The sequence below is a fragment of the Budorcas taxicolor genome, chromosome 16 (genome assembly GCF_023091745.1).
Source record: "Budorcas taxicolor isolate Tak-1 chromosome 16, Takin1.1, whole genome shotgun sequence".
In the NCBI taxonomy this organism is placed as follows: Eukaryota; Metazoa; Chordata; class Mammalia; order Artiodactyla; family Bovidae; genus Budorcas; species Budorcas taxicolor.
Genome location: NC_068925.1, coordinates 78,269,629 through 78,276,280, shown reverse-complemented (window position 1 = coordinate 78,276,280; position 6,652 = coordinate 78,269,629).

Genomic DNA, 6,652 nt, shown 5'->3' with positions numbered 1-6,652 from the left:
GACCCCGTGGTGTGCAGCACGCCAGGCTTCCCTGTCCATCACCAATTCGTGGAGCTAGCTCAAACGCATGTCCATCGCATCGGTTTCTGCTGTAGGACAACAGGAAATCAGCCGTAAGTGTGCATATATCCCCTCCCTCGTGAGCCTCCCTCCCCTCCCCCTCCCCCACTCTCTAGGTCATCACAGAGCACTGAGCTGAGCTCCTTTTGTTATGCAGTAGCCTCCCATTAGCTATCTAGTTTACACAAGTGCCGTGCAGTGCTTAGTCACTCAGTCATGCCTGACTCTTCACAACCCCGTGGACTGTAGCCCGCCAGGCTCCTCTGTGCATGGGATTCTCCAGGAAAGAATACTGGAGTCGGTTGCCATGCCCTCCTCCTGGGGATCTTCCCGACCCAGGGACTGAACCCAGGTCTCCCACATGGCAGGCCGATTCTTTACCAGCTGAGCCACCAGGGAAGCCCGATTTTGCACATGGGAGTGTAGATATCAGTGCTGCTTTCTCAATTCACCAGAAGGGAAAGGCTGAATAAAGACATGGAGCGATGTCTGTGGGGTGGAAGGGTTGATGAGCCGTGGGGTGAAAGAGGGGGAGGAAGACGAGGGTCTGAGGAGGGGACAGGAGTTGGGAGGGCAGCTTCCCCGCCTGGCAACAGGTGCACAAAGAGAGGACGGCCAGCCTGGACCCATCCACGCTCCATGTGCCATTGCTCAGCCGTCATGAGGAAGTGACGGGAATAATCATTCTGTGCTGCAGACCAAGCCTTAGCCTTTGGCCTAAAAATAGCAGTTCACAGTTTTGAAGCACCTAGAAGCTCCAGGCCTTCAGGGAACCAGAAATCCATCTACTTTTCACTATTGTTCAGACTCAAGGACTAAACCTACATGGGCAGAAGGAGGAAGGGTCACACAATTAGCAGAAATATGCAGGGGAGGGGATGGGACAGACAAGAAGAGGAAGTCTGAGCAAAAACGAAACTTCAAGCAAGAGAAACTACAAATTATAGACTAAACGCTTGCTAAACGTATAATTATAGCTATTCAAAACTTTCAGCGTTACGCTGCCCTCAAGTTAAGTATGAGGAGAGCCAAGAGGCATTGACTCCAATCCTTCAACAGTGAGATACTTCCAAAAAGCACAGAGTTTCTCTGTAAGGTTTTGCTACGTTTTGGTAATTTTTTTCATTTTTCACTAATGAAAAAGAAATATGAAAGTATTTAGAAAAGAGAATCAAAGAACAAAGATCTAAATCTATACTATGCCGATTCTTACACTTCCTTTTCACAAAGTTACAGTGAGTGATACGTGTTCTTTCTCTACCTCATCTGAGAATTCAAATCTCGCCTACTCTTTGGAATTTGTATATAAATACATAACTTAAATATTCAATTTATTGTTGAAAATAATAATAAATTAAAAAATTATATAATATACATAATAGCAATCAATAGTATCAGTAAATTGTGTGGCTTACATGGTTCCATGTAGAAATCATCAACATTAACACAGAAACCAAACATGGTTCGTGCCACTCAAATTAAAGAAAATTGTGTTATTTGGTTTAACTTCTAAATACAAAAGAAAAGGATAAAATAGGAATAGAATAAACAGGAAGATGAAAACAAATGATTCCAAATAAGTTGAACAGGAAAAATTCTAGGGGTTTCCCTGGCAGTCCAGGGTTAAGATTTCTCCTTCCAAAGCAGAGGATGCAGGTCTGACCCCTGCTCAGGGAGCTATGATCCCACAGGCCTCCCAGCCAAAAACCAAGACAAGAACAACAGCGGCAATATTGTAGCAAATTCAATAAAAACGAAAAATGGTTCACATTTTAAAAAATCTTTAAAGATTTGTATTTGCCTAAAATAAGCATCTCTGAGGAGGAAGTTTCAGTAATCGAGACCTAAGTTAAGCCAAATCTCACTTTGCTTTGTTTTTTTTTCTAATTGATCACCTAGCATTTTATTTGATCCATATTTTAACTGTGTTTTATGCAGAGGGAAAAGCCAATTGATATTGCTTGTTTTCCCTGTTCAACTTTTTCATGAGGAAAAGAGAAATATGGAAGGAAAGAGAGAGATTTCTGAGAAGAAAGATGATTTGGGTTGGGGAGAAGGAAGGGCTTGGTTGACCTTGAGATCAGCTCAGTTCTTCCACTCAGGAGCCCCTGACCTCGGGGCTGCCCCTCAGGTTTTCTGAGACGCAGTTTCCTGAGACTGGTCTTGCTTATTTTATAAACACTCTACCGTCTGTGCTGATGAAATCGGCATGTCCTGTGACAACAATACCCATTCCCAGGGCTGCTGTGAGAATCAGATGGGTGAGTGTGCGGAAATGTGCATCGTAGTCGTGGAGTATCAGAGCCAGTTCTGTTGGCATTTGTTAGCAAACAGAAAAAGAGATTCTCGTCAATTAGCACCTCCACAATACAAAATATTTGGAAAACAAACTCAAAACCTGGGTTATTAACATATAGCATTTTTTAAACTTTTTATTTTATAATAGAAAATAGCCAATTAACAGTGCTGTGATAGTTTTAAGGTCACCCAAGATGGATGGATCGTGGTGGAGAGTTCTGACAAAACGTGGTCCACTGGAGAGGGGAATGGCAAACCACTTCAGTATTCTTGCCTTGAGAACCCCATGAACAGTATGAAAAGGCAAAAAGATAGGACACTGACAGATGACCTCCCCAGGTCAGTAGGGGCCCAAAATGCTACTGGAGAAGAGTGGAGAAAAAACTCCACAAAGAATGAGACAGAGCCGAAGTGAAAACAACACCCTGCTGTGGATGTGGCTGGTGATGGCAGTAAATTCCGACGCTGTAAAGAGCAGCACTGCATAGGAACCTGGAATGCTAGGTCCATGAATTAAAGTAAACTGGCAGTGGTCAACCAGGAGATGGCAAGAGTGAACATCGACATTCTAGCAATCAGTGAGCTAAAATGGACTGGAATGGGTGAATTTTATTCAGATGCCCATTATATCTACTTTTGTGGGCAAGAATCCCTTAGAAGAAATGGAGTAGCCATCATAGTCAGCAAAAGTCCAAAATGCAGAACTTGGGTGCAATCTCAAAAATGACAGAATGATCTCTGTTCGTTTCCAAGGCAAACCATTTAATATCACAATAATCCAACTCTGTGTCCCAACCACTAATGCTGAAGAAGCTAAAGTTAAAGGGTTCTGTGAAGACCCGTCTAGAACTAACACCAAAAATAGATGTCCTTTTCATCATAGGGGACTGGAATGCAAAAATAGGAAGTCAAGAGATACCTGGAGTAACAGGCAAGTTTAGCCGTGGAGTACAAAATGAAGCAGGGCAAAGGCTAATAGAGTTTTGCCAAGAGAACGCACTGGTCATAGCGAACACCCTCTTCCAACAGCCCAAGAGACAACTCTGCACATGGACATCACTAGACAGTCAACACCAAAATCAGATCGATTCTATTCTTTGCAGCCAAAGATGGAGAATCTCTACACAGTCAGCAAAAACAAGACTGGGAGCTGACTGTGGCTCAGATCATAAACTCTTTATTGCCAAATTCAGACTTAAATTGAAAAAAGTAGGGAAACCACTAGACCATTCATCCCTTACAATTTTTCAGTGGAAGTGAGAAATAGATTCAAGGGAGTAGATCAGATAGACAGAGTGCCTGAAGAACTATGGACGGAGGTTCATGACATTTTATAGAAGGTAGTGATCAAGACCATCCCCAAGAAAAAGAAATGCAAAAAGCAAAATGATTGTCTAAGGAGGCCTTACAATAGTTGAGAAAAGAAGAGAAACTAAAGGCAAAGAAGAAAAGGAAAGATATAAGCATCTGAATGCAGAGTTCCAAAGAATAGCAAGGAGAAATAAGAAAGCCTTTCTCAGTGATCAATGCAAAGAGAGGAAAACAACAGAATGGGAAAGACTAGCGATATCGTCAAGAAAATTAGACATACCAAGGGAGAATTTCATGCAAAATGGGAACAGTAAAGGACAGAAATGGTCTGGACCTAACAGAAGCAGAAGATACTAAGAAGAGGTAGCAAGAACACACAGAAGAACTGTACAAAAAAAGACCTTCATGATGCAGATGGTGTGATCACTCACCTAGAGCCAGACATCCTGGAATGTGAAGTCAAGTGGGCCTTAGGAAGCATCACTACAAACAAAGCTAGTGGAGGTGACAGATTTCCAGCTGAGCTATTTCAAATCCTAAAAGAGGATGCTGTGAAAGTGCTGCACTCAATATGTCAGCAAATTTGGAAAACTCAGCAGTGGCCACACGACTGGAAAAGCAAGAGAGTTCCAGAAAAATATCTCCTTCTGCTTTATTGACTATGCCAAAGCCTCTGACTGTGTGGATCACAGCAAACTGTGGAAAATTCTGAGAAATGGGCATGCCAGACCACCTGCCCTATCTCCTGAGATATCTGTATATAGGTTAAGAAGCAACAGTTAGAACTGGTCATGGAACTATAGACTGGTTTCAAATCAGGAAAGGAGTATGTCAAGGCTATGTATTGTCATCATGATTATTTAACTTCTATGCAGAGTTTATCATGAGAAAGGCTGGGCTGGAAGAAGTACAAGCTGGCATCAAGAGTGCTGGGAGAAATATCAATAACCTCAGACATGCAGATGACACCACCCTTATGGCAGAAAGCAAAGAAGAACTAAAGAGCCTCTTGATGAAAGTGAAAGAGAAGAGTGAAAAAGTTGGCTTAAAGCTCAACATTCAGAAAATGAAGATCATGGCATCCAGTCCCATCACTTCATGGGAAATAGATGGGGAAACAGTGGAAACAGTGTCAGACTTTATTTTGGGGGGTTCCAAAATCACTGCAGATGGTGACTGCAGCCATGAAATTAAAAGACGCTTCTTACTCCTTGGAAGAAAAGTTATGACCAACCTAGATAGCATATTCAAAAGCAGGGACATTACTTTGCTGACTAAGGTTCGTCTAGTCAAGGCTATGGTTTTTCCTGTGGTCATGTATGGATGTGATAGTTGGACTGTGAAGAAGGCTGAGCACCGAAGAATTGATGCTTGTGAACTGTGGTATTGGAGAAGACTCTTGAGAGTCCCTTGGACTGCAAGGAGATCCAACCAGTCCATTCTAAAGGAGGTTAGTCCTGGGTGTTCTTTGGAAGGAAGGATGCTAAAGCTGGAACTCCAGTACTTTGGCCACCTCATGCAAAGAGTTGACTCATTGGAAAAGACTCTGATGCTGGGAGGGATTGGGGGCAGAAGGAGAAGGGGAGGACAGAGGATGGGATGGCTGGATGGCATCACGGACTCGATGGACGTGAGTCTGGGTGAACTCCGGGAGATGGTGATGGACAGGGAGGCCTGGCATGCTGCGATTCATGGGGTTGCAAAGAGTCGGACACGACTGAGCGACTGAACTGAACTGAACTGATGGTCAGTCTTAGGTGCTCTGCTGCCAGTCTGACCCACCTCAGCTTTCTGAATCCTGGGAAAACCATTACAGCTAAGGAGGATGCTCACCAAACGCATGAGATGCACCAAAAACTGCAACGCCTGCAGCCGGCATTGGGCAACAGAAAGGGCCCAGTTCACAACACCCAGCTGCACGTCACACCACCAATGCTTCAGAAGTCGAACACGTTGGACTAAGATGTTTTGCCTCCTTCCCCACATCCACCTGACCTTTCGCCAACCGACTACCAGCTCTTCAAACATCTCAAAAACGTTTTGCAGGGAAAATGGCTTCCACAACCAGCAGGAGGCAAAAAATGCTTTCCAGGAGGCTGTTGAATCCCAAAGCGTGGATTTTTATGCTACAGGAATAAACAATCTTATTTATCTTTGGCAAAAATGTGTTGATTGTAAGGGTTCCTATTTTGATTAATAAAGATGCATTTGAACCTAGTTATAATGATTTAAAATTCATGGTCTGAAACCATGTTTACATCTGTACCAACCTAATAACAAATTCAATGAAGACTTTAAAAATGGTCCACATCAAAAGAAAAAAAATCTTAAAGAAAAAGAAGTTGTCGTTACTACAAAATGCAGTTGCCATATGGTCCAACAGTCCCACTCCTGGATATATGTCCAGACAAAACTATAATTCAAAAGGTACATTCACCCCTGTGTTTAGGGAAGCAGTATGTACAACGTCCAAGACCTAGAAGTAACCTAAATCCATCAACAGAGGAATGAATGAAAAAGCTGCAATACGTGTATACAATGGAATATTACTCAGCCATAACACAGAATGGAATCATGCCATTGGCAGCAACATGAATAGAGCTAGAGCTTATCACACTAAGCCAGAAAGAGAAAGACAATCTGTATGTAATCCCTTCCCCATGGAATCTAAAATATGACACAATGAACTTAGCTATGAAATAGAAACAGACATAGAGAACAGATTTGTGGTTGCTGGAGACTGAGGGAAAGCAGGATGAATTCGTCCCAAGCAGATAATTGAACCATTAGAAACAAATAAAGGAAAAGACCTAAAACTGGAACCACAGGGACAAAGAACAAAGGAAAATCTGGTTTAAAGTTAAGTTGGAAGAAAAATGCCACAAATAAGTCAATATCCCTTGGAAGGAGAGGGACGCTGATCTCCCTACAGATATTTTATTCATTCTTTGTAAGCAAACACAGGACCCCCTTAAAAGTGTTC